This window comes from Phlebotomus papatasi, chromosome 1 (genome assembly GCF_024763615.1).
Source record: "Phlebotomus papatasi isolate M1 chromosome 1, Ppap_2.1, whole genome shotgun sequence".
Lineage (NCBI taxonomy): Eukaryota > Metazoa > Arthropoda > Insecta > Diptera > Psychodidae > Phlebotomus > Phlebotomus papatasi.
The window spans coordinates 65,926,624-65,940,450 of NC_077222.1; positions in this window are offsets into that span (position 1 = coordinate 65,926,624).

Consider the following 13,827-nt stretch of genomic DNA (forward strand, 5'->3'; position numbering starts at 1 on the left):
ACACTTCCGGTGTGAATTTTGGTCAATGTTCTTCAAAATCTTTTCAAGTAAATCTTAGAAATTATTTTCCCTAAATTTCTGATAAGATTGACTTGATACACTCAGCGAAATTGCCATCGAATTATATGAGCCACATATTCCAGAAAATAAATCATTTATACTGAAAAAATAAAATAAACTCCAATAAATTCAATGAAATAGTGTTCATGTCTAAATTCACTTCCCTCTTATTCTAAATTAATAAAATAAACTATAAATATTTTGCTAAAATTAGGGGTGTTCCATCTCACCCTCACTTTTTTTGAGTGCCTCAAAATGCAACTTTTTTTAAATCCTATTTTTCGAAGTGACTATTTTCATCTAGGCTTTTCTAATATTGATATCTTAAATTTAGAGTCTTCAAATGATAAACCAATGAGATTCGTCTTTGTCTCGCATTCAAATGTATACGCAATATTGAATATAAAAAAGTGTTCCATCTCTCCTCGAATGACTATATTAAAAATTAAAAGAAGATTATAAAATTGGATGGTAAGGTAAAATGCCCTCAAGTCGACCGGTTCCTCAATTCGACCGGTAGAGTTATTTTTTTAATTTATTTATATTTGCACTAATATTTGGCATATGATCTAACATTAATAGGTCAATTGTTCCATATGAATCAGTGACAATTTCGTGTAAATTTGGCATCAAACGTTCAAAAATTGACCTACCGGTCGAGTCGAGGTACCGGTCGACTCGAGGGCACTTTACCTTAAATCAAAATTTTTTGCTATGCTATATTACACAGAGTTTTTCAATTTTAATTTAAATTTATTTTTAAGATTAAATGTTCCTTTGTCACTATACGTTATTTTATTTCATACACTGAGAAAAAAAGAGGGTGCGATTAACATGTTTTCCTCATAAATTTAACACATTTTAGGTGTAAAAATATATCAACATTTTTTAATGTTAATTTTACACCTTTTTCAGGGTAAAATGAACATGAAAAGGGGTAACTTTAACCCCCAATACACCTAAAAAGGGTAATATTTACACCGATTTTGGATCAATACTGCAGGGTAAAATTAACATTTCCGGAATGTTATTTTAACTTTTTCGGATTTCTCTCAGTGTATGCATTATTAAAATCAGTGGATCTCAGTGGCTCAGTAGGTAAGACCGTTCGCTCTTGGGCGGTGAGATCTCTGGCTCGACTCTCACACTTACAGCTATGAGTTCGAGTCCTGCTCGGTGCAATCAACTGAATGTCGAGAAAAAAGGACATTTTTCACTGTGATAAAACGTAATAAAAGGCACCGCCTCTGCCCACAAATCTTCAAGAGCACGGAAGAAGCATTCACTACGGGGAAGGAGTTCCTGGGCGATCAGCTCTCCCGCAGGCTTTTTGTCAAAGGGATAGGTTTTATATAATTCTATTCCCCCGAATGCCAGACTATCCGTTGACGGAATAACAGGCTACTTCAAGTCTCAGTCCTAATAATTTAATTTACTTTTTTCTCAATATTGCCTTTGCCTTATATCCACTTACTTAAATTTTGATAATAACTTTTTTTCTTTTTTTTCTTATTCTTTGGCCATACATTGTAAGAGGGGCGAACCCTATTTGTTTGAGAAATTAATAAATAATAAGATAATAATCTACAAACAGCAGATTCTTCCAACACGAGGCGCCTTGTAATGATTACATTGTAATACCAAATAAAGTGTCTAGATACGATTAATAATAATTAAAATCAGTTGAACTAACAGTTTTTCAATAATTTAGTTATGAAGAGAAAAACTTTATCTTTAAAATAAAGAAAAGCGTTGATTACTTCGTAAAACCAAAACTAAAAGTGTTATGGATGGATCAAGTGGCAGCCGCTGCAACTAATCACAAATCTTAAAATATTTTATTAATTTTACTTTTATTTTAACGTTTGGAATCTCAAGATTCTTCTCTACTCTCTGACTCTAAATTTTCGTCTGCTTGTTCATTGCATCTAAAAAATTCTATGCAATGCTTTCATTTTCTTCAGAATTATAAAACACTGCCTTTTTTAATTGAGAATATGTAGAATAATTAAATTTTATTTTTCTTCTCAAAAAATTGTACTGATACTTGCAAATTGTTCCTTTTACGATTGTACATATGAATAATCAAGAAAACTTATCTGGCATCACCTGCCAAATTGCCTATCGAATTGCAGTTGTTTTATTTTTGCAATATTTTTAAATTAAAATATTATTTAAATCCGAACTTATTCAATGCGAAAAAATTGCCAGATAAATTATAGTATAATTCAGGCCTCTTGGAAAACGATTTATTCTTCATTATGAAAAATACAATTGAAAACGAATTTAGCAGTGGCTGTCATATGGTCTATCAAAGTGTTAAATTGCTAAAATACTATAAAAATGTTATTGCTCAATAATTTAAAAAAAAAATTGAATTTTGCAAATTAACATTTTAATACATTCCAATTTTCTTGCATTCTAACAAGTAGTCTTCTGATCCGAATTGTTCTACAAAATTTATTTACTCGAAATTGATAGTTTTTGTGCTTACGAAATGGAATAAATACAGCGGATCAGTGATTGATAAACTTTCTCTGAAGAAAGGTCCTAGTATAAGGTGTAACTCCACTAAATTCCTCCAAAATCTTGCAGAAGATATTGTTGTTTCCGGCCAATCTCCAGAGAAAATGACTTCACACAAAAAACTTTACCAATCTCTTTACCTTTGGGTAAAGAATTGGGGAATCTTCTATATAGCAGGTAAGTGGTTTGTATGAGAGACATTTTAAGCAATATCACACATTTTTCCGGAGTTATTCACAGCCAAAAATTCAGCACATTTTTGAATTGAACAAAAATCAAGCAAATACATGTCGGCTGTGATAAATTCTAAAACTTTTAATGGGACATTTTCGACTTAAGGAACTAATATAACCTTAAATAATTAAAAGTCTAGGTCTAGACTAGACCTGAAATTGTGCCAAATATTACAAAAACCAGTGATATATCTAGATAAGCTAATGATAGCCGAGATTCTTTACATATGACCTCGAAATGCGAGCAACTCGGAAGGTGTGAAAATTTGATTGTGAGTTGAATTTTGGGGGTAAAGAATCGCGTCGAGTAATCTATTCTTGTCTGTCCAAGTGGATAAAATTGTCTCGATGCAATTTTTTACCCCCAAAATTCAACTCACAATAGAATTATACAATAAAAATTTAGGGGAAAGTACTCTCCTTTTGAACGTTTATGCCTCTATCCAAATAATGTGAACTTCTTTTACTTTTCCTAAGAGATTTCCACATGATTGTCACATAATTATAAATAATTGATAATAAGCTAATTAATATTTAATAGAAATGTTTAAGTCTCTTAGGAAAACTTAAAGAAAATTCACATTATTTGAAGGTATGAACGTTCGACGTGAGAGTACTTTCCCCTGTATAAAAATTTTAGTTGTTCAGTTTTGAGCACAACTGAATTTAAACGATTTTCTTGTTTTCCTATGTTTTTACAATGTTAGCTTAATCCAGTAACCTCCTCCCTCCTCCAAATAAAAAAATTTCACAAATCCTAAAAGAAATGTAGAATTTTTCTTTATAGTGTAACATTTTAATTTATTATTATCTGTGTCACAATCTTATTATTTAATTCTTTGTGACCCAAATAATTCGAAATTTCATTGATAACAATGATCAGTGATAAGCCCAGATAAGTTTATGGTAACTGAGATTTTTTACAGGTGACCTCTAAATGCCTGCAACTCGGGGTGCTTGCAAATTGGAATGCATGAAAATTGGATTGTGAATTGAATATTGGGGGTAAAGAATCGCGTCGAGCCAATTTTATTCATTTCAACCGACAAAAACAGTTTACTCAACGCGTTTCTTTATCCCCAAAATTCAATTTACAATCGAATTTTCACGCATTCCGAGTTGCAAGCACCCCGAGTTGCAGGTATTTCAAGGTCACCTGTAAAGAATCCCAGCTACCGTAAGCTTATCACTGGTCATTTTCTTTTTTAAATAGTCTGAGTGGGGAAGACCAACAAAAGAAAAAAGAGTTCATTGAAATCGGTTAATAAACATTGGAGATAGAGTGCGGTCCATTTGGATATAGTAAAGGTCGGGGTACAGTGGGTTGGAGTAGAGACAGATGGGACTCATCATAAGAAAGATCTCAATCTCAGATACAATATATGCTAAAATTTCATCCAAATCCCTTTATAAATACAGAAAATGTGGTCCGGGCAAAACATTTTTAGTTATAGCTCGGTTCAGGGCACATCGAGGGAGGAGTGTGATCCACCGTTAGAAAGGTCTCGACCTCAGCTACAACATAATGAAATTTAAAAAAAAAGCAGCGTCTAGTTTTCGAAATATTCGAGACCGAATAATCGAAAATCGATTTTTCGATTAATCGAACCTTCGATTACTTTCATAAGTCTTGTCATAAGGCTTGTAGTACTCCACGAGAGCTTTCCAAAACACCAAATTTTTTCAAGTTTGTTTTGTTTATTGAGGAAACAAAATTTGGGGGTATTCCAAAATGTCGGAGAGGTCTGACATCACCAACTTCTAGCCATCTATCGACATTTAACCTTTGCCGAAAACCGCTTCTCGATATCTCTTTCCGTTTTCTCTCCTGAAGAGTTTGTACTCTGGACGGGACGGGACGGGACGTCCACTAAAATCGATTTTTAGCGCATATGATTTTCGTGATCCATGAGTGTCAAAACGTGTACATTAAAAATTTGGGCCGATCTGACGAGGGCGGATTTCACCTATAACCACAAAAGCTGAGATTGTAAAGAATCTCAGCTAAATTCCCACTTGAAGCATATTTTGAATTAAGACAATTCTACTCTAGTGCTTTGCTTAAGGACATAAAAAATGAGAAAATTTTTTAGCTGTTCCTAGAAAATCGTTGAGGATCCTATTTTTATCAGTCAATTAAAAGATGAAATTATATTATGAAATTTAGCTGAAAATCTTAATCATAATAGGGGAAAGTGCCCATGCTTGATACAATTGGAAGCTTCGTAATGGCTAAATTGTCTATGTTTCACAATATATATGTGACTAATCGCAACCATATTTTAAAAACTATCCGAAAGTGGCCAGTTTTTAAAATATATTGCGGAGTCACGTTTATTGAGAAACATAGGAAAAATTTAGTCATTACGAAGCTTCCAATGGTATCAAGCATGGGCACTTTCCCCTATAATTTTTTTTATTTCACGTTAAATAAGGTAAAGTGCCCTCAAGTCGACCGGTTCCTCAATTCGACCGGTAGAGTTATTTATTCAATTTATTTATATTTGCACTAATATTTGGCGTATGATCTATCATTAATAGGTCAATTATTCCATAAATAAATACGAATCAGTGACAGAGAGATTCACCATTAAAACATTAAAATATTGACCACCGGTCGAGTCGAGGAACTAGTCGACTCGAGGGCACTTTACCTTAGTTAAAATGAAATCGCAACTTATTTTTATATTATTTATTTTGTACTTTTTTCATATTAAATACACTCTTTGCCTCTTTAAGAATCACAGCAACTCTAAACTTTTCAGGATTTGTCGATCTGATTGCGAAGAAAAAGCTTCTGTGCTAAAATCTCTGATAGCCCATAAGAACTTTGTTTTATTAAAACCTCCTGCCAAACTTGTTTCTCAGCAAAATCAAGGGCAAACATGATCAGTTTTGTGGCAAAAAATAAAGTTATTCGACAAGAAGTCAGATGATCATGTGATTGCAAGAATAACAGTAATCAAAACCAGCTAAAGGCACTATTAGAGGAGATAAAAAGTCAGCCATCAATCATACTTAATCTATTTTTATCCCTTATTTGAGGATCTTTTTACCCCCGCTTATCGTCTGATCGTAACAATAAAACATTACATTGGATGATTAAAACGATCGTATTTTTTGATTACACAATGGAACATATGCAGCACCATCTGTGGTAAATTCTTCTGCAGAGCTTTTTGTTATGTATATTTTTAAAATAGTTGAGAATTATTTTTGTGTGTTTTGAGTTCTTTCACAGCGATCGTGGCTGAACATGATCATGCTTTATTAGCATCAATGCGTGAAATAGATGCAAAAAAGCAAAACACAAATCACCCACAATCGACCCAAATTACTAATCACGTTTTGGCCCAAATCTTCCAACATGATAAATAACTCATGTCTTGATTAAATAAGAGATTTTAATCAATTTTGCTTTTTGGGATTTCGTTGGTGATCATATCACGATCGAAAGTAGAAAGTGTTACTGGATCGTTGATAGATGTTGCTATATTGGTGTAATTGTGATAAATCTATGTTTTTGGAAGTGTGATCATGCTGGAAAACATAGAAAATGATCATATTTTGATGGGTGTCTAGGGTGCAAAAGCGCTAAATGTGTCTTGGCTCATAACATCAAAAACATCGCAAAGAGTCACGGATCGAGAGAAAGAGAGAAAGAGAGAGAGAGAGAGGGAATGTTTGGCAAACTTTTTTCTCACAAACACACTGAGGAAGAGAAAAGAGCAACCTTGTTCATTGACCTACATTTCATACAGCAAGGACGCTGAGGCGCATACAAGCTCAGTGGCTTTTCTTGTACACTATCCCAACATCTGCCGCAATACGATCATTTCTCACGATGTATTTGTGCATTTTTCGTGATCTTTGAGAATGTTTTGTCACTCTCTTCTCTTTTCTCGCGTGAATGGCGGGTGTTTTGAGAATACATCGACAATTTCAAAGATGTAGAAAACTCATACAGTCACAATCTTTCTCGTAGTTTAATTGAGGTGAAAAAAGGTGTACTTGAGAAATTTAAATGCTAAAACTGTTATTTAAATTTGACTGAGTGAGAGATGAAAAAAAAATTGGGGACATTTCTTTTAACTCTTGAGACCTTAATCATATTTGCTGCAATGGTTTCTTCTCTATGTACATTTTGGTGAGAGACCTGAAAAAGTGGAAGGGATTTTTATTGTTTAATGACTTTAAAACACTTTTTGCGTTAATTCTTTTTTTTTTGTTGTTTCTCAGTTTATTCTCTATCTTCATTACTCAACTGTGTTAATTCATTGGGAGTTAATCCTGCTTAAAAGAGGCATTTTCGGTGGAAGGTTTTCTGGTGATCTGCACTCTGAAAGAGTCATAGTTATGGATTTTCAGAAGTCCACAAGTTCCGCCCTATTTCTTGATGGCGCGACAATTAACATCCGTCTTTTGTCTCTCAAACTCTTAACAATTCTTTCCACTTTGGCAAAGAGCTGATTCTTTGGCTGCTGGCTTCAGTTGCTGGACAACTTGACAAGCTCATTTCTCCATCTCTCTATCCAGCAGAGAAATTGTGTGGGAAATTCGCAAAGACATGGGGACACGATCGTTTAATACAGATATTTAGATACATGTAATTAATTGCGTAGTAAAATGTTGCTCCATCAATTTGACACGCTAATAAATTATAAAAATATTTTTTTTTTGCAAATAAAATTTTCTTTTACTTCTCACACCTAAGACGAATTTATTGGCAGTGTTTTTTAATATTCAACGAACTACTATCTCTAATGTCCTCTTTTGTCTTCAGTTCTTCAAATTTCTTATCTCATTTCATTTTCAACTCGTTTTTTCTCAGTGGAGTCTCAGGCTTAAACTCAAAAGGCTGGTAAAGTATCAGCCCAAGCTATCAGAGACTGAGAGTATAGGATCAGGAATTGGAGGCGGAGGTCCTTTGTATCAATTTCCTTTACATGATCCTTAACAGCCAAATTTTACAGACTAAGTATTCTAGAGAATAAACCTGAATCTATTTGGGTTAGGCCATCTAGTTTAACCTGTTTAACCCTCTACGACTTTTGATCCTCCGACCACCGTAACTTCAGAAAGCTTTCGGCAGTCAATTCTGAAATATTTCCATCAAGCAAGATTCTGAATATTCTGTACACATTTCCGCATAGATCTTCCTCGAGGCCGATAGCCCTTGCTAAACCTTCTTCTCTTTAAATTCAGTTTATTTCAAGCTTAAGTACCTTCCAAAAAACCTAATTGCCTAACTGATGATTGTGAAAAAGGAGAGCTTGAAGATTTTCAATACATATTTTACAATAAACTATTTTGATTGGATCTATATGTGCAATTTTTATTTTACGAAATTCTAACATGCAAAATCGCAAATCTATTTCAAAATACACCTCATCAATAACTAATAATTAATACATATAAAAAAAAAGGAAATTTAGAGGAACAGCATAACATTCGAAAGAACTTGTATGCTTATTGCAAAATTCTCATCACGCAGAACATTTTCTTCCTCTTCCATATTCAGTTTATTTACAACTTGACTACATGAACATTTTGCAAAGGTATCTCTTGCAAAATCTATTTACTTCAAGTATTCTAACTAATTAATATTAAACTATTTCAAAACAATTCAAATACTTTTAATGTAAGAAATAAGAAGGCAAGGGGGTAGAAACTTTATAAACTTTGTAAGTAAATTTCACGCAATGTGTTTATTCTTTTTCGTTGTACGCTACTTGTCACTGCGGTATTTTTAAGAATACCGATATAAGATATTTACAATATTGTCTATTATGCTAAATTTATTAAAATTTTTATTTTAAGTAAAATTTAATATTGTTATCGAGAATGTTTACAAGTTACTTGATTTTTTTTAATTTAAAAAGTATAAATAGGATTTAGTTCTGAACAAAACAACAGGAAAAACTTGAATTGAATGAAACCCTAAGCTAAGGTAATTTCGGGAAGGGAAGTCATTAGATGATCTTCAGAAATTCGTGTCCTGTATATCTTACAGTTTGATCACTCTAACCAAAAGCGAGACGTCTTTTTTTATCTTAAGACATACCCCTCAATTCTGAGATAAAAAATCCTCAAGTTTTAATGTCAAATAAAAAAGTCCTAGTTTAAGGAAGTGAAGGTAATAGGGCTTCCCAAATTCACGACTTCACTGAAAAAAATAAATTATTAAAAATAGTAAACGATTTTTGATAAAAGCATTCTCAATTCGGTGAATTCTATTAGTTGAACTACTACATGGAATTGTTGTACTAGGAATTGTTTATAAGAAGATGAGTATGATATTTTCAAAAGTTTTTTAGTTTTTAGTCTTAAGTATAAGTAGAAACGTATTGGTTTTGATTTTATTAAACCGTATATTTTTGTGTATGTATAGGGGAGACTGGGGCAAAATTAGTCAAAATGCATATTTAATTCTTTCACGAGCTCTGAGAAAACTTAAATGTTTTATAATGAGCATATTATTATAGGAAATTTACTTCTCTACAACATTGCAGAAGACTATTTTCCTCTATCTCGAAAGAAATGTGATTTTCGAATCAATTTCTAAAAGTCGATTTTGTGGAGATTCTCAAAATTTTGTCAGTCTTCGGATAATTTATGAAGTTTTACTCTCGCAATCGTTAAAAATATCAAATAGATATATTTTTATAAGAAATTTATTCCTCCACAGCTTTGTTGAAGATAATTTTTTTCTATCTTAACGAGAAATGTGCTTAAATTGAGCTAATCAGTATTGATATTTTCTGTAAGCCAAATATTCCAAAAATAGGGCTCAAAATTTAATTATTTTTTATTTTACATAATCCTTCCTCGAATCCCTTGAAACTTTGTAAGTTTAAGAAGGTTCATGAAGGCTATAATAAAAATTTCAAGCCTCAGTCTCTTTTATTTTAGAAAATAGTGAATATTGAAATTTTCGTTTTGACAAATCTTGCCCCAGTCTCCCCTATGATTCTCACAACTATTTTTTAACATGAATATTAGGCTTTAATACGATACTACTCTGTCTTAAGCGGTTATGTAGGTAACGAAAAATAAATTGTTTATTTTCTGTATTTTTTCGGCATAGTAAAAAAATATTATTTAAATCTCTTATGGCCTCTACACTCTAGAGAAATTTATATCCATATTGAAGAGTTTTTTCTACACAAGCGTTGGGAATTTGCTGCAATATGGACATAAATTTCTCTAGTGTGTAGAGGCCATTATGCATATAGAGGATCAATATTAGCTGAGAGCCTTCTTATTTCTGGAGGGAACCTTCGAACGATTCAGCCTTCGAACAACTAAATTTTTTTTAAATATTTTTATTGGATTTGGCCCATTGCTCTTTGGGTCCCGGTCAAAATCCCGAAAGACAAAATCCGGAAAGCCAAAATCCCGAATTCTTAAAAGTGTCATAGTTACACTCACGATTGCACCCGCGTTTGCTGAAGGCGAAGGGAAATTTTCTCTGTCTTGTGGAATTATTCTGCACATTATCCTCCATATAATTTAATCCCTTTCAAGATTTTGAATATTCGGGATTTTGGATTTCGGGGTACTGGCTTTCGGAATTTTGGCTGCTTCCGTAAAAAAATATATTACAAAAATAAGTGTTCAAAGCTTGAATCATCCGAAGGTAAAGCGTTTACCCCGCTTACCCCAATAATATATTTTCTGAATTTTTTATTTATAAATATTTAAAATTGAGGTTCTGTGATTTGATTTTCTGAGACTGAGATGTTTTCGAAAAAACTTACTTTGCGGTGGACAAGATTATATACTTGTAATGAATTCATTTAAATAAAAAAAATATTTTTTTTGTTATCCAAAGAGTTAAATTCGCATTTAAATGAATGGTTTTTATTTTTTTAATCACGACTACTAATATATTTTACAATACGAAACGTGGTGTAATATACTCCGAAAATGTAAAATGGCAATTTATGTAATTAATTTAAGAAAATCCATGATATTGTTATTATGATGTTTTTTTAATGTTTATTTATTTAAAAAAACAATGTTTCTTAACACATTGAACAACAGTACAGCTCTTAATAATATTATAATAAGCCGATTAACAAAACGGATTTGAAAAACTAGCTGCAGCGGATCCAGCTGTATTTTGACAAAAACAATTAATGAAAATAAAGATTAGTCAATAAATTAATGAAAAATTGCCAATGCATGAAAGTATAGTGAAATATTCTTGGCAAAGGGAAAATAAAAAGACTATAAACTGTCTTAGTATAGCAGAGTTTTGTTTTTGTTTTTTACCGTTTTAAATTATTTTTTTACTGACCAATTTTTTTTATCTTGCAAAACTTAATTTTGCGTCCCTGTAAATTTTAACTACAAGGCTAACAGCCCACGTCTGTCGATCCTTCGTTACTTCAGGAAGATGTTCGAGTTCAATTTAATTCAGCCACTTTGTCCTAGATCTGCTCCGAGGTCAAAGTCTCCTCATATTGGCTTGCATAGCTTTTCTGGGGTATTAATCATATAAATTAGACTGGATTTTGTAAAAATTTGAGTTTTCTATGACAAAAATGTAATTTTTCTTTCTGATCAAATTAATTTTTACTTTATATTTTTCTTCAAATTCTTCAAAGTAAAAATACTGTGCTATATTTTTTTATTCAAAGTACTGTAGGGAGAAGTGGGACACCTTTACAGTGGGGCAGCTTAGAAATTGGGCTTTTTCTCCCATTTTAAAATGGAATTAAGCCTTAGAGGAAGGAGGGGCTACTATGAGCAGTGGGACTACATTAATATACGATTTTTTTTCGCATATTTATGAAGGAACTATATTAGTTATGGATTTACTTTAAATCCACAAATGTTTTGTGTATCTAAATTACATTACATTAAAACTAATTTTCCATTAGCTCCTACAGCTCAAAATAGCCCCACCTCCTCTATCACGATGTAATTTAATTTCACAATTGGTTTGTTGGGCTAAATTATATCATAATAATGTCCAGTTTTATTTAAAAATTTGAGAAAAAAGCCCAATTTCAAAGCTGCTCCAATTTAAAGGTGCTCCACTGTTCCCTAACTTTTTTATTACATATTTATTAAATCATATTGTAAAGAAATTGACATTTAAAATTGAAGTTATAGGGGGTAATATCCTTATTAAAAATTTTATTGTTTTTATTAGAAATATACAAGATAAGTAGGAAAATCTACGGTTCAATGTTTCAAGCCGAAAATTTTAATATTCGATATTTACAAGAAAAACAATACCGTAAAGTATTATTTTTTAGTATAAATACTCTACATAAACCTTCTTAAACCTCCAAGGATTTAAGGAATTTGAATGAAGAATATATGAAACAAAAATACTTAAAATTTTGTGTTATAATTTTTAAATATTTGCCCTATTTTTGATAATTTAATTATTAGTCTGTGTTTTTTAAAGAGTAATTTGGATCCGCTATGCAGGAATTCATTGTATATGTTTTAGAAATATCATAAAAGTTTTTTTCTTAATAGGTAACCAAACTAAATAAGTATTTCTCATCACTTTACAACGGCATGAATACTTCCTCCCAATCATTAAGAATTCGCTGAAAAAGAACATGCGGGAATATTTGGCTGAATACACAAAGATTCCTTCTGCAATGTAATTTTTTGAGATGATTGTGCAGAAAGTTTTCTTAAATTAATCATTTTCGCATAATTTTAAAGATGCTCCCTTTTCGTGCTACTTGTGGCACTTGGTCTCATTAGAAATGATTGTAGCAAATTTTCATCAATTTCCTCCACCTTGTTGCCACTTGTGCCATATTATAAGATGAACACCTTATTCACTTGTTGTTTTTTTTTTCAGAAAAAAATTTCTGTGTTAATTTTGAGAGACGAATTGAGATCTAACGGTACATAACTTTTACTTTTGCATTTTTCCTCAACAACTTGTAACAAACTTGCTACTCTTTTTGCAAAAGAAGTTTGAATGATTGAGGTGAGAAAGAGATGGGCAACAAGGTGTATTTTTTTCTTGAAAAAAATATTTATTTCTTGTACTTTTTTGTGTGTTGTTTTTAATGCAATTTACTGAGTTATTTTGTTCTTCTCATCGTTGGGTGATCTTTCGAGTTGAAAAATTGCGCTCTCAATTTCATTCGGAAGTCGCGATTTTATTTCTCTGCTCTTACCAAGATTTTTTTTTCTTAATAAACCATCCTAAGCTCAATGTAGATGATACTGTTAGAGTCTCCCATATAATAACCACTAATTATTTCACACTGCGCGTCTCTGTGTCGTCAGTAAAACTTTCTTTTCCCCCACAAACATGCCAAAGACTTTATGTTGGATGCACTGCGATTTTCAATGTTTTCCTCCTGAGTTGTCTTTAGACCAAGAGACAACGATATGGCTCACAATGGAAGTGCGACCATCAGACGTAAAAATGTGAGTTTTGAAATATATATATTTTTTACTATTTCTTCAAACACAAACATCTATTCAAAGCGTTATCACATGACATCATCAATTGGTGGTGAGCATCGTGGAAAATTTGCAATATATTTTTTTTAAGACATGCAAGTTGTGCATCGATGGATAAAAATAATTTCATAATTCGTGCTCGAAGAAGGCAACGAGCACATAAATTCTTACATTACTAATATTGCCAACTAACGCAACAATCAATCGACTAATAATTCTCCCACTCTTATATTCACCTTTACCTTTGTCTTATATTCACAAAAGTCAGACGCAACAGTCCTAGCTGTGCTTTTCTTCAAATTAGGACATTCTTGTTTCTTGTCCGAAATTACTGGTTCAGCATAATTACATGATAATCTCTCAAAATCCATCTCTGGGTTTTTTTGTTACTGAAGTGATTCATGATTCATGCACGAATCATCGCATATATTCGTGAACGGTTTCGATCGAAAAGGCATAATTAAGTTGAGCTTATAATGAAGCACTTTAAAACATTTAGTGCCACTCAATGGACATATAATTGCATATTCAGTATTCAAAATGTTTTTTTTACATA